Source organism: Rhinoderma darwinii, chromosome 11, assembly GCF_050947455.1.
Source record: "Rhinoderma darwinii isolate aRhiDar2 chromosome 11, aRhiDar2.hap1, whole genome shotgun sequence".
Taxonomy (NCBI): domain Eukaryota; kingdom Metazoa; phylum Chordata; class Amphibia; order Anura; family Rhinodermatidae; genus Rhinoderma; species Rhinoderma darwinii.
The window spans coordinates 56832950-56845865 of record NC_134697.1 but is presented as its reverse complement, the minus strand read 5'-3'; positions in this window follow the sequence as shown (position 1 = coordinate 56845865).

Sequence of the window (12916 nt, the reverse complement as noted above, 5' to 3'; positions counted from 1 at the left end):
TGCAGATGTGATTTAAGTGGAGACTTTCAGCTTTAATTCAAGGGGATTGACAAAAATATTACATTACCGTTTAGGAATTACAGTTATTTTTTACATAGCGCCTCCATTTTCACAGGCTTAAAAGTAATTGGACTAACTAACATAATTATAAATATAAGGATTATTTTTAATAATCAATGACTGCCTGTAGTTTGGAACCCTTAGATATCACCAAATGCTGAGCTTCCTTCCTTGAGATACTTTGCTAGACCTTTGCTGCCGCCGCCTTTAGTTGCTTTGTGTTTGTGGATACTTCTGCCTTCAGTTATGTCTTCAGTAAGCGAAAAACATTCTCAAGCGGGTTTAGGTCACGTGACTGACTTGGCCATTGAAGAATATTCTTTTTTTTTTTTCCCTTGAGAAGCTCTTGGGTTGCTTTCGCGGTATGTCTTAGGTCCTTATCTATCTGTACTATGAAGTGCCTTCCTTTACATTTTTGCAGCATTTAAATAAAATTGAACAGAAAGTCTCGCTCTGTAAACTTCAGGATTTTCTCCTGCTACTTCTCTCTGCAGTAACATCATCAATAAACACCAGTAATCTAGTTCTAGTGGCAGCCATACATGCCCATGCCATAACACCGCCTCTACCATGCGTGACAGATGATGTGGTATGCTTCGGCATACTGTTCCCTATCCATCATTCTGGCACAAGTAAATCTTGGTTTTATCTGTCCCAAAAATCTTTTTCCATGACTGGGCGGCTTTTTTCCCTGATGTTTTCTAGCAAAGTTTAATCTGGCCTTTTAGGTTCTTGAGTGTTACCAGTGGTTTGCATCTTGAGGTAAAGTTTCTGCTATCTCTCTGATAGTTGTTCTGTTCTTTCAGCCTAATGATGGTCTCCTTCACGTGCATTGACAACTCTTTAAAGTGCATATTGAGAGTTCACATGAACAGCTACCTACTGCAAATTCAACACTTGGCATCAACTCTAGACCTTGTATCTCCTGAATGTGTCATGAAATAAGGTGGGAACCGACCACATCCGGCCATGAAACTTCTTATCAGTCAATTGTTCTATTACTTTTAAGCCTGTGAAAATGCAGGGACTATGTAAAATATGTTTGTAATTCCTAAACAGTTAATGCAATATTTTTGTTAAACCCCTTGAATTAAAGTTGAAAGTCTATACATCAATCTTGATGTCTTTGTTTCAGGTCCATTATGGTGATGTGCGGAGTAGAAATTAGGAAAATTGTGTCATTGTCCAAATATTTCTGGACTCTGAACTAATATATATAAACCAGCATTATTCTATGGGATTGGGTTCTTGCATTAACCCACATATATGTTTTGTGGGGTGACTTGTTGGATGGGACCATTTTTTGTGGTGTGTCCATGTTTTGAATGTATGTTATAAAGGATACATTATTCATCGTAATTTGGTTGTGTGTCTGTTGAATGTCTTCCCTCTATTCTTCTTTTTTCTAATCTATCTATAGTCATTTTTCATAACTGGAGATACACTTCAAGCAATAATTTTTGATTAAAAAAAATCAGAAAAAATTAGTAGGTTACGGAAAATCAGTGATTTATTAGGTGCAACAAAAACCGAGCAAGAGTTTTTAATGCTCCCACTTTCTGCCTTATGATAAAATGATCTAGTTTCTCTACCATCCAGCTTTACTCTCTTACCCCTTATTACATCTGGTAAAGTAAGTGCAAGGCAAGAATATAAAAAGGATGTTTACTGAATCTCATCCTTTTATTAGAGACGACTATGACTGATCCTGTCTTAATGTTCACAAAGATAACAATCGGAGCATGTCGCCAGTTATTGCAGATTTTTAAACACTGTTACCCAAATACAAAGACATTAAGTAATTAATGTTTATTGCACTAAGAAATGTAACATCGAATGTGTTTGGATGGAGACTCTGTGGTTTTAGTAGGTACTTGAATAAATAATATGATGGAAGTGACTGTGCGAAATAAGCTTGTATTTTACAGATCTATATTTACCACTTTTCACATTCCTTCCCTATCTGCAAACCACATACGTTTCCTTTCATCTTAAATGTAGTGTACCTTGAAGAATACAAGTCCGCAGACTGAAATTTTAACCCTTAAGTTTTCATGAAAATATATATGTATAAAAAGAGTCTGTACTGTGTACATAGGTTACAACTCTATATGAGTCACGTCACTAATTTTTAGTTCCCTGAACAATGAAGCTCAAATGTAACTGCAAGTCCGGTGACCATAAACAAAATTAAATCCATCGCAATATAATCAATATATTGAAATATTTTGCTGCATTGGATGTTTTAAAATGAACATGAACATATGAACAATATGGTACCATACGAACCTTTCTATGGATGCACAAACTCAAGTTCCATGTATATTTTATTCTGTATAATTCCATATGGTGTTCAGTACAGGTACTGTATGTTCCATATAATGGCACCTTAATGAGCAAGCCATTATTTTATGCACATGGACTACATAGAAAACTAAACCTGGGATATTTCTTTGGTATAACATGAGCACTGTATAAGGACCCATGCACACGACCGTGCCCTTAATTACGGTCCGTGATTACGGGCACAGCCGGCCGCGGACACAGCCGTCCACATTTGCGGGCTGTGCACCCATTATAAAGTATGGGAGCACCGTCCGTAAAAAAAAAAATAGGACATGTCCTATTTTTTACGGAAGGTGTCTACGGCACGGACACCTTCCCGTGTCAGCCATAGAAATGAATGCATCCGTAATTATGGACCATAATTACGGTCCGTAATTAAGGACAAAATCTATGGTCGTGTGCATGGAGTCTTATGGATCGTACCACGTGGAACTGGGACAGACCTGTAATGCAGTTGTGGCATGTGTCTTTAGATTGAATTTAGTGTTCAGGTGTTTGTGCAAGATCTCTCCATGAGAAATATTATATGAATTCCTTCAAGTAAAAACACTTTTCTACTAACTGAAGAAAAAACACTTCTGGTAGAATGTTAAATGTAGAACCCCATCCCCAAAATGTATATTCCTTGTAAAAGGAGTATTTACAGGATATGTCATAAATGCCTGATAGGTGCGGATGACGGTTTCTAACTCTGAGACCCTCACCTATCTGTGGAATGGAAGGCCCGTGACCCCCTTTACCAATTCTGTGTAGCTGCTTCCCCCTTTGCATGCAATGGAGTTGTATTTGTGTGTGCATGCAAGTTTATTCAATAGGGGAGAGGCTCTTTTTCCTTTGGAACTAAACCTGTTTTGGGCTAAAATCCGCACCTTGTGAACACACTTTTATATAGACTCTGTAGAGAATATATCAGGGACCACAACTATATGGACTACACATTTTGTTAACAAATATTGCATCTAAGAGCAGATATGTGTCCTCTTCATGAAAACCTGAATTTATGTTTTATTATAATCTCAAATTTAATCTATCCAACATTCCTATAGAATGTATTTTGGCCCTGGGTATCTATCACATAGGCTACGCATAGTTCACACATCGATGTAGACAATAATGGAGACAAAAACAGACATTACATTTTGCTGTAAATAACAATAAAATAGTGATGAACTGACAAAAGGAATTGAGGTAATCGAAGGAGACAATTATTTCACGGAGTGCACAAAAATCTTGCTTCATCTAGTTTGGGAGAAAGAATACTCTAAAAATAGTAGAAAAATACATATGGTGAATACAAATTCCTGGGCATTGCTAGTAGAGCTAAAGCTGGCCATACAATTTCTGATCGACTTGTCATTCACAGTTGAGCTATGAAGGTTGTTATTTTGGACGACAACGCCATAAGTTAAAACGACTGGTCTGGGTTATTGATGGGATGCCCCTGACAACAACCAAAAAAAATAAAAGCACAAAAAGGCTCTGACAGCAGAAAACTGCTTAAATCAGCCTTTTTGGCCATTCAAACTCAGTGTATGGTAAGCTTTAGGCCATAAATGTAACATATTATCATTAAAATATGTTCTTTTCAAATTTTGATTATTTAAATTTGAATTAAGGGAAAACTTGACACCTATTACAACCTTAAAATGGATTAACATAGACAGATTTTGTCTACCAGTCATGCCGATATCATGTGGAGGGTTGTTCAGAGCTGGTCATTGACACACACAAAGAGACTGAAGCAATAAAAAAACAATCCTATTCCATAATTGAGTCATCGGTCGGGTCACTATTGACATGCTACAGTTATTGTGATAATGACGATTGTCATACAAAAAATTAGTAAAGGGGGTTTTATACTGGCCAATTATTGGGCAGACAAGCGTTCATAAAACGCTCATTGCTGATACTTTCCCTGTGTAAACAAGGCAGCGATCAGCAGATGAACGAGTAAACGCTCTCTCATCTACTGATCGTATCGTTTTAAAATACTGAAATATTATCGTTGTCGGCAGCACATCTCCCTGTGTAAACAGGAAGACGCGCGGCCAACATGATAATAATGTATGGAGACGAGCGATCGGAGTAACGACCGCTCGTCCCCATCCATAGTTCCTTGTGACAGGAGCAAACGAGCGCCGATCAATGAGCTGTCTCGTTGATCGCCGCTCGTTGCACCTGCCAAAATTGGCCGCTGTAATAGGGCTCGAGTAGATCAGATACAATTTTCTGAGATAAGAAATATTTAAAATCAATCAATTATTTAAACAATAATTGATTAATATTGGTCTGAATGGTTCAATTGGAGCAAACGTTTGTAAACCCATTATTAGTTTTGGTCCCTGTATCACCATTTATTTCAGCGACCCCTAGAACAACAGAGAATTCTAACATTAGTTCCCAGCTTTTACAGCATTATTTTCTACCTGTCTCCCCATTGACTTCAAAATAAATAACAATGCATGATAAAACATACATCATTCCACTGAAAGCAATGGGGAAATGTATAAAAGCCTTGTAACCAATGACAACTAAAGCTGTTTTTCAAGAAGAAAAAAGAAACTGGATTGTCTACAAAGTTATAGTTTGTACACAACGTTAAAGAGACACTTGAGCATTTTTTTTTTTTTTTTTGGACATATAATGGTGTCTCACCAGCAATATTCTAGCAGTGTCATTTGCTTCTTCCCAGATCAATATCATCCAAACATTTTAAACCCTTTCATTATGGGCAGCTGTGCCATGTGATCCTTTGTCTCATCACCAGTCTAGAGCTTGCACCTCTATGTATACAGTGAGTCATTCTCACCTATGTGGAGGAGTTCCTGTGAATTAGAGGATTATATCAGCATCTGTCGAAACCCCCCCCCCTGACACCTCCCCTCCCCATCAAGCTTGCCATCCTTATTCCACTGTATCCCCCCCCCCCTCCCATGCGTAGAGTGCAGCTGAAGAGATAATTCCTGCCCTATCTAAGGGAGCAGGAGTGCAGTGATATAGTGAGTGAGTCCATACAATGATTCGCTGCAGAATTATAAAACTGACCCCTGACTCACGCTGTCAATATTATCTGTGAGTGCTGTGTGCAGAGACAAGTGTATTTCTATGACATGTTGCTTCAGCCTTTCTCCCCTGCCTCCTGCTTGTAAGAGCTGACAGGGAGAAACCAATCATAAGAAGAAGGCAAGGGAGACATGCTGAAGCTGCATCTCATAGGATAAACAGTAGACTCTGCAGTGTAATTTATGGGAGTTTTATATGACTGAGCTCCTTCCCTTGCTGTCCTTAGAGCAAGTGCAGTGTGATGAGACTCCGCCCCCTCTGCCTATGAAGAGCCAGAGGCAGAATGGGAAATGTAGGCTGCAGGGCTGCACAATAGACTGCATTAGGAGAAATGATTCAGAGGGGAAGAAGAAGTCAAAATGGTGGATGACCCATATATGGCACATTAACTAAAACCTGTATACACAAGGCATACAAAACTGCCTTTACTTTATTCTTTAATAATAGCCTATGCCGCACTATACAGGCAAAAAATAATTTACTGGAGTCATTCATTAAGTTGGACAAAGACTGAGAAACATGATATGAGTTACCTCCCCTCAGTCCACCATAAGCATATAACATCTATGGGGAGAACTGAAATGAGCGGCTGCCAGTCACATCTGGTGCTGCTTATTTCAGGTGAAATATTAGCTACAGTTAAATTTGAACTCAACCTGCCTGATCCCTGTTTTCCCCTATGGTCAGATCTGCTGACAAAAATCTGTCTATGGCCTGCTTAAAGATCTATTGCTGTTTTTCTCTGTTTTTGGAGCAATAATTATGGAATTATATGAGAAATATATTCTGCACTCTGTGACTTTTATTTTCTTTCAGTAATTTAGAAGCTGTCCTGAATTGTATCTATTTATATTAACAAAATGGATGCTGATGAATATTGATTATAAGGACCACCCTTGTCCAGCCCTCTTAGAATACAGGATTTAGATTTTGATTGGTCAATCATGTGATCTCACATACTTTGATTGGTAGTCATGATTGGTCAGAGCCCTTATTGCAGCTCCAGCCTTTAGACTAATTTAGACACAAGCCGCCCCTTCAGACTCATACACTTCAAAGTGAAAGTTGTTATATAATGGCACAAAAGAACACAAAAAAAAATAAAAGATATAATTTGCCTGAATATATCATAAACTAATACTGATTACACCCTAAAAATTAGTGAGTACTACACTTTAATAGGTTGACAAGGCCTCTGAGGGAGGGCGAATTTTAATGAGGGGGAATTGTAGGACTGAAAGTTGTATGGTCCGTGGATGCAGGGATTAAATCTATTGTCTATACGACACTGTGGAGTATGTAGTGCAAGATAAGTAAAGATGCCAAATAAATAGTGACCATAGGACTAAGTAAGTAAGTGGCAAATTTTAAATACATTTATACATATATATGGTAACTTTGCGGAATTCTTGTAAAATGTTTATGTTACAAAAGGAAAAAAGCTATAAATGGCTTAGTCCTTCAGTTTGGGGGAATTACTTTGTTCATTATTTAGCTACAAAAAAAACATGGTTGCTTGCCTCCACTTTATACCACAGGTTTTTTTTTTGTCCTACTTTTAGTTCCTTTGTTCCTTAATAATTGAATTCTGCACACCCCATATGTTATCCAAGAATATACATGTGTAAGAAATTGATGCACTGCTGGAATATGTCTGGAGCCAAGAGTAAGGAAACATCTAAACAAAAGAGTGACGAGGGCTGAGTCCAGTCTTATAAATATATACATTACAGAAGTATGAGAAATTCAGTGTCATTTATTTCCTTGCAATGGGATCTATCCAGGAAGCTAACGTCCATTGTTTTTGTTAGAGCAGACACATTTGAATTTACATTTTGTGATGGCTTATATTTAAAATAAAAGTGAATCAGAAAAGACAGTAATAACAAATACTTCCAAAACACATAGGGGGCGATTTATTAGGACTGGTGTTCCACACGCCAGTCTTAAACTGAAGTTAGTTAAAGTAAAATGCCCCAAATATATTAAAAGGCGCACACCTTCTTATAAATTTGGCAAATTCTTAGACTGTCCTAAAGACAGAAAATAAAATCTACGACAGCTATGAACAGGCGTAAAATTTGCGCCATTTTTGTCTCTAGTAATAATAAATCTGTCGTAAAGTTGTTGGACATGCCTCCTCCTGGTTAACCCCATCCACTTTTATGGCCAAAATGTGCAACTTCTTTACGCCACAAAACTGGCATATATCACTTGATAAAATTTGCAAATCTTATGCAAAAAAAGAATGTTTAAATGGGTTATCCAGGCTTTTCGAGTAAAGACCATCGATGCATGATCTGTCTTTGTCTGACCCCCGAGACCCATGCCCATGTCAGTGTTTATTTCTTATCAAGCCTATTCAGCCTGCTCACTTGAATGGGCTGAGCTGCAGTACTAGGCACAGCCGCTGTAAAGGATCTGCCAGGCACAACTTCTGTGTATACGCCCATAGGTAATCAGTCTGCACCTGAGTCTATGTCTCTGAGACTGATTCCATCTTCCACCACTCAGGATGGCAGGCTTAGGAGTGGGAGAGCCTATCGCAGCCTGGCCAGACGGAGCTAGCTCCCGCCCTCTGTCTATTTATACCTGCCTTTCCTGGTCCTCCTTTGCTTGTGATTCTTCTCGTGTGGTTTCCTGGCCCAGCTACAGCTTCCTACTGTTTGATCCTGCTCCATACTGACCCTGGCTTACTGACTACTCTCCTGCTCTGCGTTTGGTACCTTGTGCACTCCTGGTTTGACTCGGCTCGTTCACCACTCTTGTTGCTCGCAGTGTTGCCGTGGGCAACTGCCCCATTTCCCTTTGCTTTGTGTTCCCTTGTCTGTTTGTCTCGTGCACTTACTGAGCGTAGGGACCACCGCCCTGTTGTACCCTGTCGCCTAGGGCGGGTCGTTGCAAGTAGGCAGGGACAGAGTGGCGGGTAGATTAGGGCTCACTTGTCCGTTTCCCTACCCCCAATCATTACATAATCATAAGCCCATATACCTAGTCTACCCTGGTCCCTGACACTACTATGGACCCCCTTGAGACCCTGGCCCAGCAAATGCAGGGTCTCTCCCTACAGGTCCAGGCCCTGGCTCAGAGGGTCAACCAGCCTGACGCTACCATGGTAGTGCCCCTCACCTCACCTCTTGAACCCCACCTCAAGTTGCCTGACCGGTTCTCAGGGGACCGGAGGACTTTTCTCTCCTTTCGGGAGAGTTGTAGGCTCTACTTTCGATTAAAGCCTCACTCTTTAGGTTCTGAGAGCCAGCGGGTGGGTATAATTATGTCCCAGCTCCAGGAAGGGCCCCAAGAGTGGGCCTTCTCCTTGGCTCCTGACGCCCCTGAACTTTCCTCCGTTGATCGTTTCTTTTCTGCTCTCGGACTCATTTATGACGAGACTGACAGGACTGCCTTTACCGAGAGTCAGCTGGTGACCTTACGTCAGGGTAAGAGACCTGTTGAGGAGTATTGTTCTGACTTTAGGAAGTGGTGCGTAGCTTCTCGGTGGAATGACCCTGCCTTAAGGTGCCAGTTTAGGTTGGGTCTGTCGAACGCCCTGAAAGACCTGCTAGTTAGCTATCCCTCTTCTGACTCCCTAGACCAGGTTATGGCTTTAGCGGTACGACTTGACCGACGTCTCAAGGAACGACAACTTGAACGTTTTTGTGTTTTCCCCTCTGACTCCCCCATGATGCCTCCCGAGGTCCCGTTGCTTCGCTCTTCCACGGAAGACTCGGAAGTACCTATGCAACTCGGGGCTTCCGTGTCCCCCCGTCAACGTAGGGAGTTGCTCAGGAAGAATGGTCTCTGTTTCTATTGTGGGGATGACAAGCATCAAGTGAACACCTGTCCTAGGCGTAAGAATAAGCAGCCGGAAAACGTCCGTGCCTAAGTGATCATCAGGGAGGTCACTTGGGCGCACAGGTATTTCCCGTAAATATGAAACGCAATAAAATCTTGCTTCCCTTTCAGGTCTCTTTTGGTGGTAGGTCTGCTACCGGCAGTGCCTTCGTGGATTCAGGGTCTTCTACTAATATCATGTCTGTGGAATTTGCTATGTCTCTAGCTATGCCTTTGATTGATTTGCCTAAACCTGTCCCGGTAGTGGGTATCGACTCCACTCCTCTTGCTAATGGTTATTTTACACAGCATACCCCTGTTTTTGAACTCCTTGTTGGCTCCATGCATTTGGAGCAGTGCTCTGTACTGTTGATGCAGGGGTTATCGTCCGATTTGGTTTTGGGCCTTCCCTGGTTGCAGTTGCATAATCCCACATTTGACTGGAATACTGGGGAGCTTACCAAGTGGGGTAATGAATGCTTGACGTCATGTTTTTCTGTTAATTCTATTTCTCCCCCTGAGGAGGTGAACACGCTACCTGAGTTTGTTCAGGACTTCGCTGATGTTTTCTCTAAGGAGGCCTCCGAAGTGTTACCTCCTCATAGAGAATACGATTGCGCTATCGAATTGGTACCATGAGCTAAGCTCCCTAAGGGTAGGATATTTAATCTTTCTTGTCCCGAACGTGAAGCCATGAGAGAGTATATCCAGGAATGCCTGGCCAAGGGTTACATTCGCCCCTCTACTTCTCCGGTAGGTGCTGGCTTCTTCTTCATAGGGAAGAAGGATGGTGGTCTTAGGCCATGCATTGACTACCGTAACTTGAATAAGGTCACTGTAAGGAACCAGTATCCCCTTCCTTTGATTCCTGATCTCTTTAATCAGGTTCAGGGGGCCCAATGGTTCTCTAAGTTTGATCTACGGGGGGCGTATAACCTTATCCGCATCAAAGAGGGGGATGAGTGGAAGACTGCGTTTAACACGCCCGAAGGTCATTTCGAATACCTCACCATGCCCTTTGGGTTGTGTAATGCTCCTGCGGTCTTCCAGAATTTCATAAATGAGATTTTAAGAGATTACCTGGGGGTATTTCTTGTAGTGTACCTTGATGACATACTGGTGTTTTCCAAGGACTGGTCCTCTCACATTGAGCATGTCAGGAAGGTGCTCCAGGTCCTTCGGGAAAACAAACTGTTTGCGAAAACCGAAAAATTTGTGTTTGGGGTACAGGAGATACCATTTTTGGGTCAAATCCTCACTCCTCATGAATTCCGCATGGACCCCGCCAAGGTCCAGGCTGTGGCGGAATGGGTCCAACCTGCCTCTCTGAAGGCGTTACAGTGTTTCTTGGGGTTCGCTAATTATTACAGGAGATTTATTGCTAACTTCTCGGTCATCGCTAAGCCTCTTACGGACCTCACTCGCAAAGGTGCTGATCTCCTCCACTGGCCTCTTGAGGCTGTCCAGGCTTTTAAGGTCATTAAGAGGTGCTTTATCTCGGCCCCGGTGCTGGTTCAGCCCAACCAAATGGAGCCATTTATCGTGGAGGTTGACGCATCCGAGGTGGGAGTAGGGGCTGTCTTGTCCCAGGGTACGAGGTCCCTCACCCATCTCCGTCCCTGTGCCTACTTCTCCAGGAAGTTTTCGCCTACTGAGAGTAACTATGATATTGGCAACCGCGAACTCTTAGCCATTAAATGGGCATTTGAAGAGTGGCGCCACTTCCTGGAGGGGGCTAGGCACCAGGTAACGGTCCTTACCGACCACAAGAATCTGGTTTTCCTAGAATCTGCCCGGAGGCTAAACCCGAGACAAGCTCGATGGGCGCTATTTTTTACCAGATTCAAATTTTTGGTTACTTATAGGGCTGGGTCTAAAATATTAAGGCCGATGCACTGTCGCGTAGCTTCATGGCCAGCCCTCCTTCGGAGGAAGATCCTGCTTGTATTTTGCCTCCTGGTATAATCATTTCTTCTATTGATTCTGATTTAGTCTCTGAAATTGCGGCTGGTCAAGGTTCAGCTCCCGGGAACCTTCCTGAGCACAAGCTGTTTGTTCCCCTGCAATACCGGCTAAGGGTACTTAGGGAAACAAAGACTTTTTGTGAAATACAAGGATTTCCTATAATAAACATGTCAGGAGAGGTGACACATTCTCTATAAATCTAGTGACTCACAGGTGACGAAGTCTCAGATTCTAGTATTTTTTTTTCTTCTCCATCTGGTCCGGACTTCATGACAACTTCTCCCGGCCATGACCCATTTCTGCAGAATTTGCCACTCAGATGCCTTCAACTCTTCACTTTTCCAACATTTCCACACCTATAAACGAAGATAAATTTATCATGGTGCCACACACTGTGCCCCTAAATGTAATAGCACCATACACTGCGCCCCTGACTATAATTGTGTCAAACACTGTAAAATAAAGCACGACATACACACAGCCCCTGTAGATAGAGCCACACACAGCATCTTGTAGATAACGCCACATACAGCCCCGTGTAGATACCGCAACACACAGCCCCTGTAGATAGCATCACACAGTCTCCCCTTGTAGATAGCGACACACACCCCCCCCTGTAGATAGAATCCCACATAGCCCCCTATAGATAGGGGGACACTGCCCCCCTGGAGATAGCTCCACACATAGCCCCTGTAGATAGTGCCACACACAGCCTCTGTAAATAGCACCACACACAGCCCCTGTAGATAGTGCCACACACAGCCCCCTGTAGATAGGACCACACACAGCCCCCTGTAGATAGCGCCACCCACAGCCCCCTGTAGATAGTGCCACACACAGCCCCCTGTAGATAGTGCCACACACAGCCCCTATAGATAACGCCACACACCCCCTGTAGATAGCGCCGCAGACACCTCCTGTAGATAGCGCCACCCCCCTGTAGATAGCATCACACACAGCCCCCTGTAGACAGCGCCACACCCCCCTGTAGATAGCATCACACACAGCCCCTTGTAGATAACGCCACACACAGCCACCCATAGATAGCATCACACACATCCCCCTGTAGATAGCATCACACCCCCCCCTTAGACATCGTCACACACACACCCCGTAGATAGCGCCACACACAAACCCTGTAGATAGCGTCACACACAGCCCCCAGAAGATAGCGCTACACACAGCCCCCTGTAGATAGCATCACACACATCCCCCTGTAGATACTGCCACCCACAGCCCCCTGTAGATAGCAACACACACAGCCCCCCATAGATAGCATCACACACATCCCCCATAGATAGCATCACACACATACCCCTGTGGATAGTGTCACACACACAGCCCCCTGTAGATAGCATCAAACACCTCCCTCTGTAGATAGCTCCACACACGTCCCCCTGTAGATAGCGCGACACACAGACCCCTGTAGATATAATCACATGCAGCCCCTGTAGATAGCACCACACACAGCCCCTGTAGATAGCACCACACACAGCCCCCTGTAGATAGCGCCACACAAAGCCCCCCTGTAGTTAGCGCCACAAACCCCCTGTAGACAGCGCCACACACACCCCTGTAGATCGCGCCACACACCTTCTGTAGATAGTGCCACACACCCCCTGTAGATAGTGCCACACAGCCCCTTTTAGAT